Source organism: Protopterus annectens, chromosome 4.part0 (assembly GCF_019279795.1).
Source record: "Protopterus annectens isolate FY-2018-M chromosome 4.part0, PAN1.0, whole genome shotgun sequence".
NCBI classification, from domain to species: domain Eukaryota; kingdom Metazoa; phylum Chordata; order Ceratodontiformes; family Protopteridae; genus Protopterus; species Protopterus annectens.
Window position 1 is genome coordinate 351,754,315 of NC_056733.1, and position 11,695 is coordinate 351,766,009.

The 11,695-nt window shown below is 38.4% G+C and overlaps 1 protein-coding gene across 3 annotated transcripts in view; it reads right to left on the reverse strand.

Annotated features, from left to right (window-relative positions):
• The window catches only part of TAOK3 (TAO kinase 3), a 2,060,965-nt gene that overhangs the window by 565,848 nt on the left and 1,483,422 nt on the right, over positions 1-11,695 (reverse strand). The gene's annotated exons all lie outside the window — the stretch shown is intronic.

An 11,695-nucleotide genomic window follows, 5' to 3' on the forward strand; every position in this document is an offset into this window, starting at 1 on the left:
AGTACAATGCCCCATTCGGAATGTATCTGACTCGACACTTGCAGCAGCTGGAGAGGCCACAAAAGTTCCTCACCAAAAGGATAAAGGGTCTCAAAAATCTGTCCTATGCTGCCCGACTGAAAGAACTCCAGCTCTATTCAGTCGCCACCGCTTGCTCAGAGGTGACCTTTGCCTAACATACAAGGCCATGTCAAACCCAGATTTGATGAATATGCTTCACCTCAAAAAATCTAGATCCATCAGAGCCACAAGGGCGGGAGACTTAAACCTCGACACGGCTATTAATAGGACGTGCTGGAGGGATAGATTCATCACCCAAAGACTCCCTATGCTGTGGAACAAAATCCCGGTACATGTGAGGCAGAGCACCTCGCTGGCCTTGTTCAAGAGAAATCTTGACCAATGGATGGGAGATCGCAGATATACCCCAGGAATTACCTCAGTGTCACTGCTCGACAGAGGCACAGCAAAATAATGGGTATAGTTCCCCATACTAAAGGGGTGGCGTAAGCCACAAAACAATGGGCTAGGCTTATAAATGCCCTCGGGCAGATAGCCTAGTATGAACCTATGAACCTATGAACCTAAGATGATGAGATGTCTGATTAAGCATACTAACTCAATTTTGGCTCTAGTACATCCTATTTAAAATATCATTCTGTCACATTTAAGCAAATGTATGGTGTGCCTTCCTCATACACCATACTGCAGTACTTAAGTGGGTGTATGGTGTGTGCAAGGCTTTAGAAAACTGGCCAAATATTCAATATTCCTGGCAGGATATGTCCCATATAACTTCATGGCAATGCAACGGTGGTCTAATAATGAATCAACAGTGACGGGCGGGGGGGAGGGGTGAATACAGTTTCTACAAGCATATGACCATAAAAAAAGCATCTACAGTAATCAAAATGGAATTTAGTGCAAGGCATAAGAAACCCTCCCACGGTCAGCATGCGGCAGGAACAGAAGGTGGTTGCGGAGTGGCAATGAGGACATAATTGAAAAACAAAAAGGCAATAGTTCAAAGAGTCTGGAGGCAGAAATAAGTGCAGATAAACTGGACAAAGAAAAACCATGTTGGCAGAACTATGTTCTGCTCAGGTTTGGAGCAAGAGAGGTATAGGACTGGAAGGTTTTTGAACTGATAGGAAGAGTGTATAATCAAGGACACTGGTTTTCCATTTGTCCAGGAACATTAACAGAAAATCACAAATCTGGACTGTCTGTGCATTGGAAAAACATATTTCATGAAACTTGCCTAGAACACTAATCCACTACAACCTACATTTCTTTTCATATTTATAATACTAACAGTTTGTTTTATGAGTGCTCTGCACCCAGAATCTGTTTTAATTTTGCATACATACATACAGATGCACTGAAAAGTATAAAGAAATTATGGTAATAACTGAAAACTGAATTTAGTCTCCAGTATAGTTCCTCAGTTTCATCTCATGAAAACAGAATTTAATTTTTTAAGAAACATAAATCAATGCACACAAGAATAATGGAAGAGGAGTTGAAGTTGTGGGATATGTAGAAGAAGTGGAGTTACAGAAAGACATGCTATGAGAAGAATAAAGGACAATGAGAACTGAATGGAAAAGAAAAAAAACTCAGATTTGCAAGTGAGAGATGAAGATGGAAGACAAAATGGGAGGACTAAGAGTGAGTGGGACACAGAACAAGGAATGGAAAAAGGAGACAAGCATATTTGACAGAAGTCAACATTAACAGTTTATCATAATTACAGATGGGGTGGTTTAATCAGATAAACAGAAAAGGTACCTTTAGAGTGTAAAATGACAAATAAGATAGGAGGAGGGATTATGACTCCAAATAGTAGTGAAGTGGAAGAAAAGGGCAGTTTAATTTGACTGTTGAGGATCTTGGGAGAAGGAAAGAGAAGTAAGAAAATAAAGTGAAACAGAAACCTATATAAATGAACATACCAAAAAGGGGGTTCTATTTTATTATCACAATACAGCACTCCTACAGTCACAAAACACTGCACAAGATACACCAAACACCTCAGCAGGATAAACCTTGCTAGGTTGCAGTATATGAAATGTGTTTCTGCATGAGGTTAAGGTCTCTCTCTACATTATTTATACATTCTAATTTTGAAGTCCTACAACTTCAGAGGAAAATAAATATTTTACTTTAAAGCAGCATTTCTGAGTTAAAATATACAAGTAGTGTGGAGATTTGGGAATGCAACCTACCATAATGTAGAGAAGTGTCTTGCCCCCCCCCCCTTCCCACATCCATACAAAAAGTTGTTTTAGATATTGCAAATTCAGCTTCACTTATGCCAACATGTCATTTGGTCTCCCATGTATTTAGGGCTGCAAATTTCTGTCATCTGTCAATTACATGGCAGAAGTAAAACCAGATAAACAGTTTATTTCCTTGCAAGGACACAGATGATCACTATAACAGTATGCAGCAAACACTGGGTGTTTATACATTTGTTTTAAACCACACAACAATGACAATCATATTTCTTCCAGGTCTTACTTACAGATCTATTTGGAGAGGACTGTGACTACATATCCAAAATGTAGAGGAGAACAGTATGGCATATGTGCACCTCCATTACTATTTCCCAAACCTAAAACAGGTTTCACTGTTATGGTGCTCCTTGTCTCATAATCACATGGACATGAGAGGATAAAAACATGCATCAATGCTCCTCACATTCAGTATGTAAATCTAGCAGCAATGTTGTTTGGGGAGCAGATACATATTTTTCTAGCCTTCAAAATCTGAGTAGGTGACAAAAACGTGGGTGTTGTATGTATTTCATTTTATTTTCTATAATCAATGAAATATACAGTAAAAACAGTATTTCGTACTAAAGCACCTAAATGTATTATGGACTCCACATAATCATCTGAAAAACATGCACTTCCACTGTCTTATCCCATGCACAAAATAGGCAACAATGCAGTGCAGTGCATATAATAATTAAATTCTGTTTTCTGTTCACACTTTACAGTATCTGCAGCACATGCAAGTCCCCTAGTTCTCACCTATCTCCAGTGCACAGCAGTGCTCTGGGTGTGTTGTTCCTTAATCACCTCTAGCAATGAAATGGACATCCCAACTTCCTGACTCCCTTGTTGGACTGCTATGGAGATGCAAATTCCCAGTTAATCACACATTTGCTGAAGCCCTGTAGGTATTGCTGAGAGGATGTCAGTTCACGCTGACACTGTGTCCTGAGGACAGCTAATGACTGATATGAATCTATTGCTACAGTTACTGTATCCATCCACTGCACTGTCAATCTTCTTCTTTTATACTGACCTTCAACCTTGCCAAACATGAAGTCTTTTTTTTACTAATCTTTCTCTTCACATGACATGATCAAAATATGAACACAGAAATCTTGAATTTTAGATGCCAGGCAGTGCTTCAGTTTTACACCTTCCAATACTGAATGACTTGCTTTTCAGGCAGTCCATGGAGTGTTCAGTATTCCTTGAAAACACCATAATTCAAAGGCTTCAGTTATCTTCTCATCTTGCTGTGTCATTGTCCAACTTTCACATCTGCATGCAGTACTGAAAATAGCATAGCTTGGACAAGTTAAATCCTAAGATACATATATGTATTTGAAGATCTTAACTAAATCCTTTATGTTCTTTCTGTCAAGAGTGATTTGACATTAGTTTATTTGCTGCTTATCATTTCATTAGTGATAACTGAGCCAAACAGATTGAAACTGTTACTATTTCTATTTCTTATTGTCGTGAAAAAAATCAGATTTTACCAACTGTTATAATCTTTTGTCTTCTTTGGCCCTGTATGCATGTGTGCACATTTCCATATGAGATTTTGAGATTTATCTGAAATGTTTAACAGTGCTGTTGGGAGAATATACATTCTTCCCTACTATAGATGCCTAAATCATGTTCTAGAATGCATGAATCTCTACAACCTCTTTAATACTTGAAATACTTAATATGGCTGAACGTCAAAATATCCTCATCGGTCGTGAAATTAAACTTTTACTTCACCCATTGGTCACAAAATACGCATCTGGTTGTGTAAGTATATGGATATGTCCTACCTCCACAATAAAAAAGCAACCAAATCTGAAATCTTTAAAACAGTATGTCTATCTCAGCAATCCCTGTACACCTAAACTAACCCCATCATTACTTTTCTCTGTGCTATTCAGTGGACACATGCCATATACAAGTCTACCACAAAAGCACCTCAACAAACCTAAACAAATATATAAACTGATACATTTGCATGTAACTCTGGGTCCAGGGCCCATGGTTGTAACATTACAAGGTACACTGCCTTCTAGGTTTCTATCTCAAGTCACTTCACCACCACCACAATTTCTTGAATTGTACCTATCTGCTAACAGCCTTAGATCTGCCAATGACCCCATGATAAAACATTGACAGGCAGCAACACTTCCTTTGGGGATGCATATGCCTATTTAGAAGTTATGCTGGGTATACCTGGAATTTACTCTCAAGTGAAATCAGACTTTCAGACAGCGAAGTGGTCTTCAAAAAACTGTTTTCACTTTTTATCTCTGAAAATACTTGCCCATGCAAAAAACAACAGCAGGAATATGGCTATGTCTGTGCATTCCTTGTACATGAAACAGATGCAGATGAATTAACCGGTAAATGTAATATTATGTAAAATAAATAAACATGGAAGGAGTTTTTTTTTTTATTATGTATTTATGGTGTACCTTCATCTTTTGTATCTTGGAGTATTTCTCTCATGGCATCAAATAAAAAATGGGCATCAAAACAGCTAGACAACCCAGTAAAGAAATCACATATTTATTTAGTTTGTTTACTGGGGTAGTACACTGACCACAATAGACTATTTGCAGGCACAGCCCTAGTGAACAAATTCACAAAAAAATAAAGCAGAACAAATTCACAAACGGAATAATTACAGCAAGTAGATAATCCCACAGACAACTGAGGCAATATGTAACTATTAACAGACTAGTAAAAGAAAAGTGAATAAATGTTATTAGTAAATAGAGGAGAGCAGCAGGTGAGAACAGAGGGTTACACTGCAATATGATGCAGGTGAGGAAGGAGTTACGTTATCTGCCCAGTGGAAAAGCACCTACTGTCAGATTTTGATGGAGGTGTCTTTTGAGCTGAGCTCTGAATGTGGGGAACAGGAGACTTCTTTTAGGTGTGTGTGTGTGTGTGTGGGGGGTGTATTGCCAGAGTTTGGGCGCAAGAATGAGGAAGAAGTCGTTGGTACAGTGTAGTTTGTTTGGGGTGCCTGGAGTGACAGAGTTAGTCAGGAGAGGCTGTGGAGGTGGTGTTATTATGGAGCTTGGCTGTTTAAGAGGTAAAAAGGCACTTGAGTGACACCCTAGGAGTAGCTCAACTCTGTAGGAGACTGTTAGCCATTTGGTTTTGGAGAGGGTGATGCAGTGGTGTTCTGGGGGGGGGGGTGAAAATAAATCAGCAGATTTCAGATTCTGTTTTCAATGGACTGTAGAGTGGATGATTTTTTTTTTTTTTTTTTTTGTTAAGAGGCTGTGGCTATGGGGAGCCCGTGTTAAAGTTGAGCAAGGAAGACTACTGCAGCTATAGCTGGACTGGAGAGAAAGGGAGATACTTTCCAGGACCATAACAAAAGAGAACTAATCTTTTTTATGGTGTTTTCAATGTGACTTTGGAGGTTAAATGGCTGGTCAAGCCAAAAAATTAAGTATTTACCTAAGTATTTAAATTATGTGATTGTTTCTATTGGGGAATCACTGAGATCTGCAATGTTGAGATTTTTAGGATTTTTTCAGATTTTGTGAAGTTCCAAATATCATTCTTTTTGTTTTGGATGGGTTTAGGAGTAGTTTATAGCTGTTTACCAAAGAATTAAGGGAGTTGAGGCCAGGAGATGCTGGGTTTGAATTGCTGAATGTGAGGGTTTGGAACAAAGAATAACCATTTCATATGCACAAAGAGTGATAGGAAGGTTAGGGCGATCAGAGGGTAGTTTGTTAATAAAGACTGAAAATGGTGGAGTGAATATGGATCACTGGGGCACCCCTCTGGTAAGGGGTGCTGAAGGTAATAGAGATGATCCTATTTTGAGACACCTCACTTTTGTATTTGAAATGTGCAACAGCTGTGCAGTGTGCATTAATACCACCATCACAGATTTCAAAAGTGTGCAAAACTGTGTGTTTATGTCAGATGTGCAAAAGCCATTAATAAAGTCCCACAGCTACAAAAATTAAAATGCAATTGCCAAGACATACAGCAGAACTTGTTATAACGTCATTAAAGGGTTTTGCAAGGGGGTGGGGGCAGGATGTGCTTTCCATATTCCAATTAGTTATATATTAACTCATAGACCAGCACATCACAGAGTAAGGTGAATACACCAAGATGCTCAAATCTTAGATTTTGTATATAAACTAATTTTCCTAGATTACATCTTGCTATTCCACTAAGAGTGACTGTGGTTCTTGGAGTTTCGAAAGGGACCTTATGATGATATCATCTCTCTTGCCGCAACCACAAAAGGAAACATGAAAAAAAAAGCAGTACTGTAAATGTGGAGCTCCCATCTTATCTAGTGTCACAGTCCAGAGGAATGAAGCCCTGATGGCAACCTACATGACCTAGGGTCAAGTAACAATCCAAGCACTGGTGCACCCCATCATGAGGTAACCAGAAGCAACTAATACATGGAAAATTGCATGGGTCACATTAGGAGACAGGGCCATACAATAACACTGATGACTTCTTTGATGATGGCCTGCAGTGAAGCTGTACAAGTTAGCAAACTGATTCAAGGGAAGACTGACAGGTCAACGCCACAGAGAAAATAGTCTAGAAAAAAATACTTCCATCTTTTCTGCTGTAAAACAAGACAATGCTGTGGTTTACTTCCCTAGTGAAAAGTATGTCTGTGTTGTAGCAGTGGCTGAATGTTTCTTGTTATTTGTGCTTTACTACCATGAGGTGCTCATTTCAGTACTGTGAGGTCATCTTTTAGCCTTGGTATCTAAAATACACACCAGCAGCTCTGAATGAACTTTTCTTACTCTAAATTATTTGAACTATGCAGCAGTGATATTTGGTGGAAGCTTTACTCCCTCATGTTTACCACCCACAACATTTTCAATATATAGCTGTGCTAACACGAGGAATGACAGATAAACAAATATGCAGAGTAGTAAAAAGGTAAGAAATTAGCAGTTCGGATTCAGATCAGATGCAGCACAACTGCCCTGATGTTTGTAGCGAGAAAGACACTTCAGAAAAAGCTAGCAATGAGGAAAGAGTCCAACTGGACATTGTCATATGCTTTTTCCAAATCAAGGAATGCCCCAAGAAAGTTGATTTTGGCAGTTCTATGATTGTTCATAGTCTAAGAAACATTGTCAGAATTAGTACAAGCTATGTGCAAGAACCCAATGACACAAATACAAACAATGTTTGGACCAACATAGGCTAGTGGGAGTGGGTGTGCATCAGGTTTCAGTTCTGAACCCACTGTTTTTCATACTGGTGTTGGACTACACAGCAAACAGATTGGAGGTTGAAGATCAGCAAAGCTGCTGTATGCAGATGATGTGGATTTACAGGCAGCCTCTTATAAGAACTTCAGAAACTGATAGGGGAATGTAATGCAAAGCTGAAGGCATACATGATGAAACAGAGTACAGATAAGACAATTGTAATGGCAACAAATGGGGGAAATAAGAATAAGTTGAGAAATGAGATAAGAAGGGAAAATACTGGAACATGTTAACAGGTTCAAGTATCGGAGTGGGGTGGGGAGGCTGCTTAAGGAGAAGGGAAGTCTAAATGGGGAAGACAAAGCCAGAATCAGACAGGCAGGGTAGTGTGTGACAGAATAATGCCAAAGAAGCTAAAATGCAAGGTGTACAAAACAGTGATGCTACCAGTACTACTGTATGGTCCAGAAACCTGGGCAGTAAAGACACAGCAGTTGAGGAAGCTAGAAGTGATGGAGATGAAGTGCCCGAAATGGGTGGTAGGATGCACACTGTGTAACAAGTGAAGAAATGAGGACTTCAGAGCAGAAGCCCAAATGGTTCCAAACTGCAGAGAGGTCAAAGAATACAGATTAGAGAGGTTTGGCCACATGTTCAGGACAGTAGAAGACAATCTGGTGAAGAAGATATGGGACAAACAGGAAGAAGGCAAGTGGAAATGAGAGTGGCCAGCAAAGAGATGGATGGGCTGTGTGACAAACATGCAAGAGTCAGACATGACTGTTGAAGAAGGTAGGAAAATGGAACTGAATCAAGAGAGATGACGGCACCTGACGTGTCACCCCGATTCCATGTAGAAAATGTGAAAGAGAGAGTTGATGAGGATAACTATGTTGTACTACTGGGTTGTACATATTTTCTTCACCATCAAATCTCCTTTACCATTTATGTTACATGGAGCATATGTCCCCAAGTTACCAAACAGTAAATAAAATAAATACGTTTTACTTCGATATATCTAAAATGTGTAATGGTCTAAAGGTGAACTGTAATCCTCTAAACTGGAAGTAGGCATTTAAACTGTGTATTAGTGAGTGCATGCATTTCCTGTGATAAGAGTGCGATTCTATTCAACAATGAATCTCTGTTTTGCACCCACGAGTACCAGGAGAGGCTCAATGCTTACCACGGCCTTGAATAGGATAAAGATTTAGAAGAATTAAAAGAGATATGTACGGCTGCGATGTGTAACATTTCTATCTGTATGAAGCACACTACAGCTCCATATCTTGAAACAGCTGTCTTGGAAGTGTGTGCATCTCCTATTCTCTAAAGCTAAAAAAAGTTAGTAATGTCAAGAGGTGTATTCACCTCCTTCTCCTCCATATCTGAATTATGAAGCTCTACTCTGCGTAGGGGATACAAGTTAGTAAGTTAAAGTCTAGGAGCTCAAAGCAGATTTCCAAGATCAAAGTTCAGAATAACAAGAACTTTGAGGGCAAATCCTACATAACTTGTGCAAAGCATAAAACCACTGAAAAAAAATTTCCTTTTCTATTATACTTAAGCTATGCTTAACCCCCCCCCCCCCCATTTTAATACTCGACCTCTGGTTACCAAATGCTTTGGGGCAGTGGTACGGTGATTCAGTTAGCAAGATGCACCCTGCAGTTTGTATGTTTGATACCACAGTGGAAACACATGCAGATTTTAAAATTAACGATGTAATATGTCAAGATTAAATGAAGCGAGGGTTGAACAAGTATTGCTCAGACATGCATGCTTTATTATCCAGTGTCTCTCCAGTGGGTGTGCTTGCATCTTACCTCCTGCACATCTGAAATATGTAAGAAAGCTATGAGGTTTATTCATCTCTTCTGCTTCTAATATCAGAAATATGTATCTGTATTATGAAGGTATATGCAACATCCTGTGTTCCACATCTGAAATACATTACAGTTTATGAGGTACACACAACTCTTCTTGTAGTCTCCAAAGTGTACAGCACTGCAGTGGAGTTACCTATACCTCTCTAACAGCCACATATTAAGCAATTAAAAGTGTTAGAGGGTGCACAAACATATTTTAGCCCAATATATGAAAGGTGTAACTACATTACAGGGTGTATGCCCCAAGCGCAGCCTCCACATCCATGTGAAAATGGACTACTGAGTATACATAGTTCTTTCTCAGTATCAGAAGTATGTGGCTGTTTTGTTGGGGGGGGGGTGAGTATATGGGGTATCCTTAACTCACTTATTCAAAGCATGCATAAGTATTGAAAGTTCCTCGTCTAGCTCTGCCTCATACCTCAAATACACAGCTGTATATCATTTGTACACTTGTATCTCCTACCTCATGATGCCTGAAATACATATTAGTGCTGTAAAATATGTCTGCCCCTTTCCTGACCTTTCACGACCGAAATACACAACAAGGTTCTGAGATATCTTTACATTACCAATTAGCAACATTAACGGGGGGCTGTGTGTCTCTTTTTCTTCCCAAATATGAACAGTGCAGTATTGCTGAAAGGGTACAAGCCATCTCTAATATCCCCTACAGTCAAACCTACAGCCCACTGCATTAGCCCACCAAGCCACACAGATCAAACACGATACTTGATAAAACTAACAGTGAAAAAGTTTTATTTTTCTTATCTTGTTAAATCTGAACTACATAGCAATACTTTTAAGAAGCATTCATCTCTCCTTCCCACAAAAGTAAAAATATGTGTCAGTGTAGCTGGGATTATAACACCTGTCCTAACATCCTGCAAAAAAAAAACAATAAATAAATAAATACAAATATATATTTGTTTGTGTACACACACACACACACACACACACACACACACATATATATATATATATATATATATATATATATATATTAGTGTGTTTATGTATGTATACACACACTGTGTACATATATATATATATATATATATATATATATATATAAATACATACTATAACTATATATATATATATATATATATATATATATATATATATATATATATATATATATATACACACATACATACATACACACACACACACACAGCCTGAGATGCTGGAGCACATGACTCTGTCTTGCTATTCATCTGTAATGCTTCTCATGCAGTGTATGGATGCATCCATCTTCTCCCACCTGAAACCAAAAAAAGCTGTGGGGCATATGCATCTCTGCTAAAGATTTCTACCTGAAGTATACAGCAGTTAACATGGAATGCATTCACCTCCCTTTCAATGTGTTGAACATGCAGTGATGAAAGGGGGTGTATTATCTCTTCCTCCTACCACGAGAAATACAGAAAATGACGTGAAAATGCATGCATCTCTCTACAAAAGTGCAGTGAAAATGCCTGCATCTGTCTCATATGATCCTCGCGTCAAATATTCAGCAGTGTTATAATTCTTGCTAGCCATTACTGAAAATTTTAAAAAGGTGCTTTTGATGTGATTATCTTAATGGTACCCTCCCCCATTGTGCCTGAAATAAAGTAGTAATCATGGGGAATTCCAATTACATATTCTGTTATATATATATATATATATATATATATATATATATGTGTGTGTGTGTGTGTGTAGATGTATGTGTGCATATATATATATATATATATATATATATATGTTTATATAAAATTAGTTTTTATAGCAGTACTATGGATAATGACCATATAAGTTGTAAGACCCCCCCCCCAAAAGTTGGAACTAAAAAAACATGAAATATAACATGCACCTTTTTTTCATTTCCTTTCATTATATGTAACATCCATTACTGTTCTGAAAACGCAAACACCTCTCTCTCTTTCTCAACACCTCCTAAGTCCAAAATGTGTAATATAATTTTGGACACAGACTGCTACATACCCTCTACCTCCAAAAGAGATGAAACATAACAGCACTATGGAGGTAGAACACTTTTCATACACAGATCTGGGCTGCAAACAGTTACAGGAAAATATTTTTCTTCTACCTCCATAAACCAAAATCTCTACTATATTTTAACATCAATGTAGGGTGGGTGCATAAATTCTATTTAAATAATAATGCTATGAAAGTATCATCCAACAACTCCATCCCCACCCCCACTATCTGAATACTATATCAGTGTCATGGGGATATATGCATCTCTTCCTGATTCCAATATCCGAATATGCAACACTGCCTTGGGGAGTGCGTTTCTTTCACCCCCACCCCTAAA